At 54.8% G+C, this 15,434-nt stretch overlaps 1 long non-coding RNA gene across 1 annotated transcript; it reads left to right on the forward strand.

The window, feature by feature from the left end:
• Window positions 1-5,015: 5,015 nt before the first annotated feature.
• On the forward strand, window positions 5,016-14,739 carry LOC111560933. Its single transcript, XR_006600041.1, has 3 exons — window positions 5,016-7,964; window positions 8,307-8,360; window positions 10,541-14,739. It is a non-coding gene; the product is annotated as an uncharacterized LOC111560933 (long non-coding RNA).
• Window positions 14,740-15,434: the final 695 nt, after the last annotated feature.

The raw sequence follows: 15,434 nt of genomic DNA on the forward strand, positions 1-15,434 counted from the left end.
AAGCCAGGGGCGTTTCTGTTGCCCTTGAGAAGGTAGTCCCTTCTGGCCTTAGGGGTTTCCTCCTTGTCTTTTCTTTTCCACATTGTCATATAATGAGCCTGAGGGGCCCCTGGGGGGCTGGGGGGGGCGGGGCTCGGGGGGCTGAGCTCCATTTCCGCTCCAGTCGTGTTCTCACGGTTTGTGAGTTCGAGCCGCACGTCGGGCTCTGTGCTGACAGTGCAGAGCCTGCTTAGGATTGTCTCGCTCTCGCTCTCGCTCTCTGCCCATCCTAGCTCGCCCTCCCTCTCTCTCTCTCTCTCTCTGTCAAAATAGATAAACTAGATTCATAAGGAGCCCGGAGCGTTGCTGGCCGGGTGCTTCCAGCTGGTCTGGCAGCGTCTCTTGTATGTGCAGCTGGAAACCGTAGTGGGTTCCCTGCAATCGAACTCGAAATCCGAAATCCGTTGCCCCGCGGCCCCCAGGCTCTGCCTTTCAAGGAAAAGCTCACAGGAAGGCGGCAGAAACAGGAACCCATCAGCAGGCCAGGGCTGGGGAGCGGGGCTGAGTGTCATCCCACCCCAGGGCCGTCCCGGGGCCTGACACAATGGGGCGTCCCCCGGGTCAGCTCCAGAGGAGGGCTGGGCCGCCGTGCTTCGTCTCCTTGGGGCAGTTGAGGCCTGTGGCCCAGGCGACAGGGGTCCCAGCCCCCAGCTAGGCCTTCTCCTTCCCTCCCTGGCTGTGGAGCCCTGTCCCTTTGAAGCATCTGGCCTGCAGCTGTCCTGGTCCCAGGGTCAGGTTCAGGACCCGGTTCTCTTTCCCCTCCAGTGGCCAAGACCCCGCCTTTCTGAGGACTCGGGGCCTGTGCCCACAGCCCCTGCCCCCCACCCCTGCTCCCTCCATGAGTGTGCTTCAGAGGTGACACCTGGCCTTGGAGGGCCAGGGGTCACAGCAAGGGCAGGGGGTCCCTGAGCCAATCACTGGGAGCAGAGATACTTAGATGGGCAGAACAGACTCTGAGACCCAAGTGTGAATTCTGCCCTCCCTCCTCCTCCCTCCCTCGTCCCCCCTCCCCTCCTCCTCTCCCCTCCTCCTCCCCCCTCCTCCTCCCCCCTCCTTCCCCCTCCCCCCTCTTCCCCCTCCCCCCTCTTCCCCCTCCCCCCTCTTCCCCCCTCCTTTTCCCCCCTCCTTCCCCCTCCCCCTTCTTCCCCCCTCCTCCTTCTCCCTCCTCCCAGTCCTCAGTCCTGCTCATGGCTTCAGGCACAGCAGCCTGGACCGGGCTCGACTTGCACAGAGACACATAACCACCTGCTGGACTGCCAGCTGGACGTTCTCCCTGAACCGCAGCGAATTAGAACAAAGGTCCTGTGGTCACACGTGGCCCCGGAAATGAACGCGCAGCATCCTGAAGCCACCATGTGCCCAAAGGACAGGCAGTCCGGGGTCTTCCCAGCCTACCCGAGGCCCCGCGAGACCAGGAGAATCACCTTTCGCTCCCTGTCGCAGGCCCTGCGTGGCTCTGGGCCCTGAGCCCGGGCCCCTCCCAGCCACCGCTGCCCACAGGTCCAGGTGGGCCCCTCACGGGCTGTTTGGCTCCCCAGCGCGGGCTGCTGCTGTGGGCGGAGGGAGGACAGATGTGCCCTCTGGGTGAGCTGTAACAGCCCGGAGACCCTGCACGGAGCCCCCAGGCCAGCCCCGAGCCCCGTTTGCCCCGAGCGGCCTCCCCAGGGACACGGGGCCAGGGGGATGAGCCTTGAAACACAGAGAGGTCCTACCATTCCCTTTCCCGGACTTCCCTGGACTCCAGGAGCCCTCTGTCCCCTGTCCTCGGCTTCTCGAGGGCCAGGGCGCGTGGGAGCAGACACAGGCCGGCCTCAGCAGGGCGTCCCCTGTGGCAACACACCCAGCATCCCGCTGGCTCCGGCCGGCACGCCACCCGGGACCCCCGCAAGCCCCCGTGTGCAGGAAACCCCACCGGACGAGGCAGCGGTGACGGGTCTCGAGCCCAGCCTCTCTACTCCCGTGGGACGCACTTCTCACCCCGCGGCCTCCTCCCCACCCTGGCCCCTCTCCCCTCTCATCCCCCCTCCACCCTCCAGGGCTGCTGGGCCAGAAACTGAAGGCATCACAGTGCCTCGTTTGCGTGGGCCTGGTGGAGGGGTTCGAAAGAGACACGGCCAGGCCCTGCGCCTGTCCCCAGGGGCTCTGGTGGTCATCCCCCATCATCTGCCGGGCCCTCTGATCGGCTGGCCCTGGGAGGCTCAGCCTGGGGGTCCCAGGGCCCACCGGCTCAAAAGCTCCGCTGGGGTCTGCAGGGGGCAGCCGGGACCACGGGTCTGGCCGGCTGTCTCCGGGTCAGGGCCCTGCGTCAGCCCGGTGGCCCCACGTTGCTAGTCTGGTCACAGCTTCCCCAGATCACTTCCTGGTGAGGCCAGCTCTGACTCTCAGCCCTCCTCGGGGAGCGAGACCAGGAAAACACCGACACTTGCTCCTCTCCCTGGGACTGTCATGGACGGACACCCTGTGCCAGCCGTGGCTCGTCCACTCACAGCCCAGGGACAGCAAACAAGTCACTGGTGGCCCTGAGCCCCGGTTACCGGTCTCCACGCTGCCGCAGACGGGCCACCGCTGCGGGGAGGGGGTAACAGAGATGTGATCCGGAGGGCCGCTCGCGTAGGGGGTATCGTTACCTGTGAGAAGGGCCTCCCGACCCCTGTCCTGTGATCCGGGCCCCGGGGAGAGCCGGACACCGTCTGCCGTGGCCCTCAGCGGGTCCCGCCTATGGCTCCGGCACGTGACCCTCCTGTTACCCTCGTGCCCCTGCACCCACGGGACGTGGGGCTCAAAGGAGGCCGGGGGGCCCAGAGGTTCGGAGGTGCCCAGTCGAGGCCCCGCCTCCTCGAGGACCTTCGGGGCCCTTCCCGGGGCTCACTCCGCAGAGCCGGCTGGAGGCGAGGGAACGAGGCCTGTGTCCCAACAACGACGACACAGACGCCCAGATGGCTCCCAGCTGCTGGTCCATAGCGGCTGAGTCCACAGAAAACAAACACAGGCTCCAGAGCCTCGTGGCACCTCGTGGCGGCCGAAGTCCACGATGCCATGTGCTCTGCGCCCCACCCCCACCGCCGCCCCCGCCGTGCACACGGCCACCTTCATGCCACACCGGCTGTGACCCTACGTGGCCCACCGTCACCCTCGGAGCCCAGAGGGCAGGGCCTGGGGCACGTAGCGTCGCTCTGCACCGACGGCGTCACGAGTGGCCACGGACCGAGGGCCTCGGACAACAGAGATGCGTCCCCCGGTTCTGGAGGCCAGGGGTCTGACATCAAGGTGTCGGCAGAACACGGCTCCCTCCAGAGGCTCCAGGGGACGGTCCATTCTGCCCCTTCTGGCTCCTGGATCCTTCCAGACACTGCCTCCACCTTCACACGGGCCCCTTGGTCCGTCTCTCCCCCATACGCTACAAGGACACCTGTCATTGGATTTGGGACCCACCAGGTAATCCAGGATGGTCTGCTCGTCTTAAGTGCCGGGGAGCCAGGAGGACCAAATCCCCCTCAAAACCTGGGACCCAGGGGTGGGACAGGAGCAGAAGCAGGCGTGAGAGGCCGTGGGTGGGGTGGGCGCCTCCAGACAGGGGTCTCCTCCCACGTGGAGAACTACACCTTCTTGTCCCCCTGCGCTGGCCTCCCACCGACGTCAAGGGTCGGGCGGCGACGGCAGGACCGTCACGTACTATCTGAAGACGGGTCTACAACGTGTGGCCCAAGGAGTCTGTGCCAGTCGGTCTGTCTGCAGGGGCGCAGGGGGCGGGCACGCGAGAACCCGGAGGCGGCCCCCGCGTGGTCATCGGGACGCCCCTCGCTCTCCAAAGCGCTCTCGTGCGGGCGGGAAGAGGTGCGGTCCAGGACAGCAACCAGAGTGTGGAATATGATGGTGTGTTAAGGTGAACACGTCCCAGAAAGTTATGAAGCGGTGCCCACGCTGAGGTCGCGTAGACCAATAAATCCCCCGTTCTCAGGAATCACGCGGAATCATCTAAAAAGGGTCACCCTTGGGGCGCCTGGGTGGCTCAGTCGGTTGAGCGTCCGACTTCGGCTCAGGTCATGATCTCACAGTCCGTGAGTTTGAGCCGTGCATCGGGCCCTGTGCTGATGGCTCAGAGCCTGGAGCCTGCCTCGGATTTTGTGCCTCCCTCTCTCTCTGCCCATCCCCCACTCACACTCTTGTCTCTCTCTGTCTCAAAAATAAGTAAACATTTAAAAAAATTTTAAGAAGGGTCACCCTCTGTGTCAGTTATCCTCAAGGGGTTCAGAAGTCTTAGGCGTGCTTGTGACAGTGAGCAAATGATAGTGCAAATGCAATAAATAGGTGCATCTGATGAAGGGTATGCGGCTGTCTCCTGTGCTATTTATATTTTTAAGTTTATTTATTTAGAGAGAGAGAGAGAGTGGCACGCGCAGGGAAGTAGCAGAAAGAGAGGGGGAGAGAGAATCCCAAGCAAGCTCCGAGCTGTTAGCTCGGAGCCCAACACGGGGCTCGAACTCACAAACCGTGAGATCGCGACCTGAGCCGAGATCAGGATCGGACGCTCAGGCCGCGGGGCCACCCAGGCGCCGCTCCCTGCGCTCCATCTGCTTTTACCACTTTGGTGTCGGTTTGACGTCGCTTCCGAACAAGACAACCTGAAGAGGAGACGGGGGACGCGCCAGGTCGGACAAAGCCGCGTGGCCGGCCAGCGCGCGAGGCTCCCAACAGCCACGGGGGGCGAGACCTGTCGCCGAGCGGAGGCCGGGCTGAGCTGGGACGCGGTGGGCCCGAGCCGGCCGGACGCAGCCGCGGAGGCCACGCCCAGGACGGCGGCCAAGCCAATCACGTGGAAACACGGAACCCGGTTAACGAAGCAGGGGTGATGGGCGGGTGGGAGTCGAAACCTGACTTCCAAACCGGAGGCAGTTGGTTTAAGAAAACAGTGGCTCCATTTACAGTTCCTGGCGGGACCTGGGCGGGGGGGGGGGGGCGGGGGGGGGGGCCGACCCGGGTGGTGACACTTGCAACTTAAGCATGCCTTCAATTGTGACATTCACGTGCGTGGCGCGTCATGCCCTTTCCTGCACATCAGGAGCCCGTGGCTGGGCGGTTTCCATCTGCGCCTCCCGCGGTCCGTCCCCGCTGCGGCCTGAGGAGAGGGGACCTTCAGGGTGTGGACTCTCTGGAAGGGACGTGGGGGCCTGTTGGTAACTTCCTCTCACGTTGACGACGCGCTTCCTTGAACTCAGAGGAAAGGGGCGTTTCCCCAGCACTGAACTTTAAAGACAATTCACTTACAAAGTCCACATTTCACGCAACGGGCCTTCCCGAGGGCCGCAGAGGGACTTCGTGTCCTTTCCGGCAGCCTGGAGTTTGTAGAGCAGTTCGACAGAAGACCTGAGCAGTCAGAGCACGGCCCCCGCGTGACCCACACGGTCTCCCCGTCACCGGAACCTTCTGTCCGTGCGGTCCCGCTGCCTCCATGAGCGAACCACCCCTGATTCGTTAGTGCTGACTGGAAGCCATACCTTACCCAGGTCCCCTAGTTCCCCTGCCTTCCTGTGTCCCCGGATCCCACGTCCCCCTCGTCACCCTCAGTCGGCCTGCCTCCCCGGGCCCCTCTGCACTGACGGTCACCCGGGGCCACGAGATGTTCTAGCCCGCCACCACTGGCAATAAGCAAACCCCCCTCCGTCATACCTGACTTCATGTTAATGAGGTGGCCCCGGAGTCACTAGAAAGCCCCAGGATGGGGGCTGGAGGCCTGAGGAACCAAGTGCGACCTCCAGCCCCTGACCCCGGGGAGGCGACAGTGTGGGGATTGTGGGGATGGAGTCAGTCCCCGATGGCCAGTGACTCAATCTATCGATCGTGCCCACGTGATGGGGCCTCCACCCTAAGTAACGGGTTCAGAGAGTTTCCTGGTTGGTGGCCGCGTCCACGTGCCGAGAGCATGGCATGCCCCAAACTCCACAGGGCAGAGCTGGCTCTCTCGGGGCCTCCCGCGTCTTGCCCTCGGTGCCTAGTTATCTGGCGGTTTGCTCGTGCCCTTCATGATAGCCCTTCGAGTAAACCAGTAACCACGGGAACTTGCTTCCCCGGATCCTGTGAACTGTTCTAGCAAATGACGGAACCCCAGCACGCGGTCGCGGGAATCCCTGATTTGTATCTGGTCGGTCAGGAGTACAGGGTGGCCCGCACTTGTGCCTGGGGTGTGGAGCGGGGACGATCACGTGGGACCCGACCCTTGACCCTGTCCAGGTTATTAGCGTCAAGACTAAATCGTAGGACACCCTTGGGTGGCTGCAGAGCGTTGTGGGATTGCTTGGTGTGGAAAACCCCACACGTTTGGTGCCGGAATTGCCCTGCGTATGTAAAAACATCCCGGCAGTGGGAGGTGTTGGTCTCAGACTCCCCTTGATCCGATGACCTGGACAATCTTGAGGAATACTGGTCAGGTATTTCCAAATTCTGCTGGAAGTTGATGTCTTGCTCATGATGCTGGTGCTGTGGGTCTGGGAAGTTGTCGCAGAGATGGTCACATCACTTCGAGGGAGCACACGGTCGACATGACGTGTCACTGCGGGCCTCGGTCACCAGGCTGGGGTGTGTCTGTCGGGGTTCTCCCCTGGAAAGTGACTCTTTCCGCCCCATCCACACTGTCCCTGGAAGGAAGTCACTCTGTGCGGCCCACACCTAAGGGATGGGCCGTCCCTTGATTGAGGAACCTCTTTGATGCGGAGCATCTGCATAAATTACGTGGAATTCTTCTGCGTGGAGATTTCTCTCTCCTCCCCCATTTGCTTACTCAGTCATTTGAATCTGTTTAGACCCGAGGATATTTATGTTAGTGTTTGGATCATAATCTGTTACTATTTGTTTTGCTAGGATTGTTCCAGATTTGGCCCCCGGGCCCTGTATCACATAGCATGCCCCCTTCGGCAAAGAGCTCCTTGGTTGAAGCCCCTCCTCACCCTTCCTTACTATAGGCTCGTCCTGTGCATTTCCCGCCCCAGCCCCGGGGTCCGCCATTTCTCCAAGGAGCACTCGTTCCATTGGCTGGAGAAGAGTGCTTAGAAGCCAAGAGCCAGACCCTGGGTGTGCTCACTGCTGCTGGGGTGGCATCGCTTCTCGGCCTCTCTGCCGACAGAGACGTGCGTGTGTGCTAATCCACATATGGATATGTCTCTGTAAATAATTCCATAGTGATCATTTGTATCTAAAGCATGCTAAACACGAGGCCATGCTGACGTTTCCACCTGCGACCTACACCCCCCGGGTCATCCTGACTCTGCTTCTGTGTAAATTCTCCCTGCGATGTGAGAACTCTGACTCCCATTTGCCCCCGGACAAGACAGACTGATCCGGTCTGTCTACACATACTGCGACATGGGACTGTGCCCCTGGACTCCCGGGGACAGCAGCTTTACCACCCAGAGTACTTGGGGACAATTTCTCCTGCTGTGAGTGTTGCAGATCCCACCCATTTCCCAAGTTACTTAGGCCAGCGCCTTCCCGCCCGCTCTCCTCCGCTGGGGCCATCCCACATGTGTGCGTCACAGTTAAATCCTCTCGTCACAGAGTGTAGCCCTTCCTGGGAGCCCTTCAGCCTTAAACCTAAACTGTTGGCTTTTAACTAGCGTGCATGAAGGGTCGCTCTGAGCTGTGAAGTTCTATGGGTTTTGACCAGTGCACGATGTCCTATGCCCATGGCTACAGGATCGCCCAGATCCTGCCTGTACTCCAAATATTAGTCCCCCCCTTCCCCCAAGCACCTCGCATCCACTGACCCACTTAGTGAGCATAGTTTTTCCTTTTCCAGAATGTCATACGGTTGGAATCAGACAGTGTGCAACCCTTCGGACTGCCTTCTTTCACTTGTTGATACGCATGTAAGGCTTCTCGTATTTTCATGACTCGACAGCTCATTCCTCTTCGTGGCTGAATGATATTCCACGGTATGGAATTGATCCACTCACTGACTGAAGGAAATCTTGACTGCCTCCAGTTTGGGGTGATGCTATGAAAACTGCCCTAACCATGCAGGTGCCGGTTTGCGTGGTTTGAGGGGGTTGTACGCTGAGGCTGCCGTTACTGGCTGGTATCGTAACGTTATGTTTAGCTCGTAAGAAAGCGCAGAACTGCTTTCCAGAGCGGCTGTGCCGTTTTGCATTCCCAGCAGCCACGAATAAGGGTTCTCACTGCTCCGCGTCCTAGCCAGCACTCAGTGCTGCCAGGTTCCTTTTTATTTTAGCCATGATAATGACTGAGTAGCGGTATCTCTTTGTTTTGATTTGCAGTTCTGTAACACGAGATGGGCCTGCGTCCTTCCTGCCATCTGCACGTCTTCTTTGGTGAGCTGCCTGTTTACCCTTCCGCTCATTTGTAATCGGGATCTTTGTGTTCTGGTTGCTGAGCAAGATTTCTGTATATATTTGGGACAGAATTGAGAGACTGAACATACAAAGGGACAGACTATATATAAAAACAGGACTGTGGCCCGCAAGCTGCAGCTGCCGTGGTCTATGGCAGCCGGCCTGCACTAAGGCGGACCTACAGGAAGTCAGACCATCACCAGCAACAATCCAGGAAACCAAACTAACCCCTGTAGCCATCAACCCCAAAAGGTCCAAAGCCGAGACTGTATTTATAACTGACACTTCCTTACTTTTTGTCCCACTTCTAACTTGGGACCAATCAGAGAGAGCCAAACAGGCTTCCCTGAGCAACCCCGTGGGATGCCCACTTCTAGAGCCCTGCGTCCCCGGCTCGGTCAGGGTCAGCCAGAGCTGCATGCCTGACCTGCGATTTCCCACAAGAAACTTTTTCTGCTCCTCTGTCTGCCGTCGAGTGTCCGTCAGACACGAATGATGATGTCTCTTGCTCTAACAAACTTTGAACAAATCGTCTTTGCCTCTTCTCACTTAGTTTGTCTTCCTTTATTTCCACGGAGTCCTTTATCAGATATGTGCTTTGCAAAGATTCCTTTTCTCTGTCCTCAGCTTGTCTGTTCGTTCTCTTAACAGTGTCTTTCTCAGAGCATAAGTTTTAAATTTTAATGAAATCCAACTTCTACTTTCTTTCACAGATCATACTTCTGGTGTTTTATCTAAACGTCATTGCCAGATCCAAGGTCCTTTAGAATCTCCTATGTCATATTCTAGAAGTTTTTGAATTTTACATTTTAGGGGCACCTGGGTGTCTCAGTCAGTTGAGCATTTGACCTCAGCTCAGGTCATGATCTCGCGGTTCAAGAGTTCCAGCCCCGCGTCGGGTTCTGTGCTGACGGCTCGGAGCCTGGAGCCTGCTTCAGATTCTGTATCTCCCTCTCTCTCTGTGCCTCTCCCACTCACAGTCTGTCTCTATTTCTCAAAATAGATAAATGCTAAAAATTTTTTTACATTTAGGTCTATGACCCATTTTGAGCTAATTTGGGGGGAGGATGTAAGATCTCTGTCTAGGTTGTTTCTGTGTTTGTAGGTGAATGTCCAGTAGTTCCAGCACCCTTTGTTGAAAAGTCTTTCTTTTTTCCTCTGTACTTCATTTGTGCCCCATGACAGATAAGTTGGTTATACTTGTGTGAGTCAGTTTCTGCCATTTTGTTCCATTTGTACATGTTATATATTGCTGGATCTCATTGGCTGATATTTTGTGGAGGATATTCGCACCTATGTTCATGAGTTATCAGTTTGTAGTTTTCTATCCTTGCTCTCTCTTTATCTGGCCTTGGCATTAAGGTAATATTTGCCTCATAGGATAAATTAAGATGTGTTCCCCTGCTTCTATTTGCTGGAAGCAATTGTAGAAAATCGGTACCATTTCTTCCTTAAATGTTTGGTAGATTTCACCAGTCAAGCTACCTGGGCCTGGGGCTTTTTTCCCCGGAAGGCTATTAATCATGGATTCAACTTCTTTAATAGACATAAACCTATTCATATTATCTATGCCTCCTTGTGTGAGTTTGGGTAGGTTGTGTCCTTCAAGAAATTTGTCCATTCCATCTAAGTCATCAAATTTGTGGGCATAGAGTCATCCATAGTATGCTTTTTTTTTTTAATGTTTTTTATTTTATTTTTGAGACAGAGAGAGACAGAGCATGAGCAGGGGAGGGGCAGATAGAGAGGGAGACACAGAATCCGAAGCAGGCTCCAGGCTCTGAGCTATCAGCACAGAGCCTGATGCGGGGCCCGAACTCACGGACCATGAGATCATGACGCAAGCTGAAGTCAGACGCTTAACCGACTGAGCCACCCAGGCACCCCAATCCATAGTATACTTTTAATCCCTATGGGATCAGAAGTGGTCAGTGTGGCTCAGCAATCCTTAGAATTAGCAGATTGAGACCCACCTGGGCCTGGGTCCACGGCTTGTGCATTGGCCTCAGAAGATTTGAGGCCACCTTTCCAAAGTTTGGCATGGGTTACCGGATGTGCTCTGACCTTGCCTTGTTATTGAGTTTATTTTATTCCCAACTATAGCCTCCCATTTGGAATTAGCTTCTGGTATAAAATTGGATTCAAATCTTCCCCTTCAGTTTCATCCAGATCAAGGGAGTATACTGGTGTCCCAGTGGTTCCACCTTGAATCAGAGCCATCCTCAGGATTGGGGACCACAGCCAGGAGCATGGAGATGCATGTCAATGAGGTGCTAGGACTCGTCTGTGTCCCAGCTAAGCCTGTAGGGGCCTCAGAGGAAGCTGTTCTGAGTTAGTAGGATCCCTGGCAAATGATGTGGAGGTGGAAGGCTGGGAGGGCAGCCCCACCTGACGGGAAGTGACCAGAGCTTGGAGTAGTGGCTCTCAAACTTGCCTACATATTGGAACTCAAGAAAAATACTGATGTCCAGGCTCTGTGTCAGAGACCCTCACTTAATTGGTTTGGGGTGCCACCTATGTTCAGATACCTTGGATAAAGGTCCAAGCACAGGCACTGACTACATCTTGGGACATTTCACCTATATATGGGCCCAAATAATGGAAAGCATGGAAGGAAGGAATGTGTTGGGGCTCCTTGGGTGGTCACACCTTAGGAAGCCAAAGGGCTTCATTCGACATAGGACAATGCTGCCTTCTTCACCTGTGAAGTCATCTACTGTCATCAGGAGAGCCTGGCAGAGCTGGTGTAGACCATTCCAACCCTGTGAGGTCATCGATAGAAGTTGTAACATGCTAAAGAGAACAAAACAAGCCTGATGGCTCCCACTCAGCCTTAGGAACATTTATTCCCTTAAACTTCTCAGTGGAAATTAAAGAAAGCCTCTGCCTGAGGGCCCTGGATGAGAAAGGAGTCCTCGGATGTCATTGCTGTCAGTCTGCTTGGGTGTAAAAGAAACATCGCCTGCAGGAAGGGGAAGCTATGGCTGGGTTGTTTGCACAGGGCTCGACGACAGAGGCACCTGGTTTTGCCTTTTCCTGCCTGGAGTCTGTGGTCTGGCTTCCATCCCAGATAAATGTCGGAGAGAACCCAGAACAAGCTCTAGAGTGTCTGAATGCAGCCAAACAAACAGAAATGCTACTATGAGATTAAGAGAAATGAACAGAATGTACAGGCTCGCCTGACTGAAAAGTCCAGCGGTAGTGACTTCAGACACAGCTCAGTCAAGGTACTCTGATCTGCCATCAATTGGCCTCCACCTTTGCCTTCTACTCTCCTCTGCATTGGCCACCTCCTCCCCCCAGGGTTTCTATTCATGGTAGCAAATGGTTTCTGCCATTGTCAGACTCAAGTCTTCCCAGCTTGGCAGCCCCGAGGGGAAGGGAATGTATATGCTTCTCACCTTTCAATGTCCATTTCCCCTTCTCCCATTGGAATACAATTTTGAGCAAAACCCATAAACCTAATTACCTATTGACTGTCTACCTAGGCCTGCTGGAATCTTCTGTGAGCTCCTCCAGACCTATTTGTTATAGCTCTCCACCCTGCTGTCTGCTCTACATGAGCAACAGCCACAGATTCGCCTTGCCCTCTGTATTCTAGAAAGGTCTGGTCAGTGAGAGGCTCCGGCAGGAAACTGTGGTCACATTATTTATTCCTCCAGCTCCCACATGTCGGCACTGCCTCAAGCTGGCTGTGTTACTTGTCCAGAGTTCACACTTCCTGTCACAACAGCCCTCTCCACCTGTCTTTCCCTGTCTTGCCTCCTCCCCTCACCCTTCAGACAGGAGGGGTCATGGTCCTTGGTTGTTACTAGTTCGGGGTACAGCACTATCACTTGAGGGCTCCTATATCCCACCCACCGTTAGAATGTGCTCTCTGAATCCCCTCCCCCCGAATGCTGATAGTTGCACTGGGTGCACAAGGAAAGGCTCTGGCCGGTCACACGTGCACAGAAACAAAGTGGGAAGCCTCCCAGGCCACAGCCTGCAAGGAAGAGGTGTGCATCCCACCACTCGTCTTGTTTGGAAAGTGGTTTCAACGAAAAGCCATCTTGGACCCGCGGATGAGAACAACACCCTAGGAATGGTGGCAAGACCCAGGACTCTTGCATGCTCCGGATGGCAGAGCCACCAAACCAAGTCAGATGAAGCTATTATTGGGGTATTTCAGCCATGGTGATTCCGGGCCTCTGTCCCTGCAGCTGAACCCATGTTCCGACCACACAGCAACCCTCTCTTTCTCAATAGCTTCTGTCAATGTTCCAGAATTGTCTCTCTGGCCTCGAGCCACATCTCCAATCGCAATCCAATCGTTATGGCCAAGGAAACGGAATATCCTTACTGGCCAAGCCTGGGTCCATCCCTGGAGCTGGAGCTCTGTTACAAGTACAAGGGGGGATTGGTGCTGGGCAAACCAAGGCAACTGTCCCTTGTAGTTGTGACCACAGCCACATTGAGCACCTCCTACGTGCCAGGCACCTGATACCCATGGTCTCATCATTGTGCTATTTTATTCTTAACTCTTGTCATTCCACGGGCCAACTGGGCTTCCTTGAGCTGTTCTTGCCTGCGTCTCCCGTCAGTTGCAGTAGAGGGTGAGGTTCATCTGGGCTGGCCATCCAAAATGGCGACAGTCAAACCGGAAGCACAGCTGCGGCCTCAGACCAGTGTCCGCACACAGCCCCTTGACGTGGTTTGGGCTTCTCACAGAAAGGTGGTCCCAGTGTAGTGGTCCCACATTTCTTACATGGCAGTGGTTTCCAAGGAGTGGGAAGAGGAAGCCATCCGGTCCGTTGAGGGCTATGCCCAGAACTGCCATGGCATCACTTCTAACACATGCTTTCTGACAAAGAAGCCTCAGGGCCTCCCAGTTTGAAAGCTGTTTAGAAATACGTTCCGCCCCAAAGTCGTAGTGGCAAGTCTACACCGCAAAAGGGAATTGTGGGAAGGGAGATATCGTGGCAGCTGTCTTTGGGAAATATGGCCTGGTGCAGTCTGCCCTCTGGCCACAAGTCTCATCCCTCCCCCACACAAGATATGCTCCCCCCCTCAACCAAGACCCCAAAGTCTCATCCCATTACAGCATCAGCTCAAGGTCCGGGGTCCTACTCAGTTGGGTCTGTGTGTGCATGAGACCCCTCAAGGACAACACCTCAAATACGGTTCTTCTTTATGAAGACCTGTATGATACAAGTGATCTGCCCCCTCACACCCAACATGAAACGAGGGCATGGGATAACTGTCGCTTCACTCCTAACCAAAACGGGGCCTCACAACCCTGAAATCCAGCCAGGTGCATTGTACTTTGATTCGGACAAGTTCTGTTCCCTGAAAGTGACTCTCTGTGGTTCTGGCTCTACTCTTTGAACTCTAAGCTCTATTCCTAGAACGATTTCCTTGTTTTCCATAACAAATGGCCCACATTTTCAGCTGAGTCCTTTCCTCAGCCTGCTTTGGACCTTAGGAAGCTGAGTGCTGAAAGGCTTTTGGTTTTGAACTCTTTCCCTTGCAGCCTGCGCTGATATAATTTGTTTACAAATTGTGTGGTTTTCCTATTTATCAACTTATAATCTCTTAAGACAGGCTCTTCTCTACCTTGGGTTGAGAATCAGGGTATATGGGACATCACCCTTAACACTCTACAAAACCTTATTTATAGGAAAGAGTCTACAAGAGTGGCTCCCAACTGGAAGTGATTTTGCTGTTGCCTGAAGAACATGTGGCAATGTCTGGAGACATTTTTGTTTTTCACAAGCGGTGAGGAGCTGTCACATAGTGAGTAGAGAGCTCATATGATGCTAAACATCCAATACTGCACAGAAGAGCTCCCTACAAAAGGGAATTATCCATCCCCAAAAGTCAATAGAACCAAGGTCAAGAAACGCTGGTCTACAGAAATTGCCCTAAAATATTTCTAAATTCTCAAGTAAGCATCTTATAGTCACATGCTTATCTTCATTTTTACCCTGAAACATCTTGCTGTGCTCAATTTGATCTTTACCTTGTAGCCCCTCATTACTTTGAGAGTCTTTTGCTGTCTTGAGAGGCTGAAAATGAAGAAACAGCTTTATTTTCAAATCCAGTAAATCCTAACAATAGCACATGACTACTCACTTCATGAAACTCCTTCAAATTTGTTGTTTATTATGTGATATTATAATAATAAGCCATCGTGAAATAAAAGCCAACTTAAGAAGTGAACGTGGGAGTTCTTTCCCCTCCTGGATGGATGGTTAAGATGCGTTCCTGGAGCTGCTGATGCACAGAATTTGACAATGGAGCCAACACCAAAGAACCAAAGCTGATGTGTGTATCATGTGACGATGCTTGAGAAATAAACTCATTATTGTGTACCACCGGTAAGGTGGCAGAATTGAGTTCTTACCACTATTCCCCACAGGGAATATCCATTTTGACAATTAATCATGGATGAGAGTACCTTTGTGGGAGTCCATGAGTCAAGTGGAGAAGTTCCAGCACACTACTGGACAAAAAAACACAATCGACACATTGAAAAAGTGACCTTACCTACATCACCCCTCTGTAGCCAGTACGGCTCAGTGCCAAGAGAGACCCCCCCCCAGCCAATGATTTCTCCCATGTGGTAAAGTAAGAGCATGTGAATGAGTGCCCAGGTTTCCCAGTTGTATGAGATGCTACCCAAAAGGCCCACTACTTTCTTCATCCACCCAGAATGGTGAAGTGATCTGCAAAGCTGAGGAGTTGAGGAAGGCTGGGAACACAGCAATCAGGACTCAGAACTCACTAGATCTTAGCACTTCAGGGACTCCATCAGGAAGCCTGCCCACAAGCCAGTGGGTACATCTTGCTTGCAGAACCCCTCAGTGGCCCATGGGCACCCCCAGTGGCTCACGCACCTCACCTACCCTCCTCTTCTGTCGCTGGCTCCCTGCCCATCCTCCCATGGACAGCAAGTGTGAGCCTTTGCAGACAGCTAGAGAACATGCATGGAAAACCAGCCCAATTCTGTAGGATTTGGAAAAGGCACACAAACTTGAACGTTCCAGGGCACCACCCTAGGCAAACAAACAG

This window comes from Felis catus, chromosome B3, assembly GCF_018350175.1.
Source record: "Felis catus isolate Fca126 chromosome B3, F.catus_Fca126_mat1.0, whole genome shotgun sequence".
In the NCBI taxonomy this organism is placed as follows: domain Eukaryota; kingdom Metazoa; phylum Chordata; class Mammalia; order Carnivora; family Felidae; genus Felis; species Felis catus.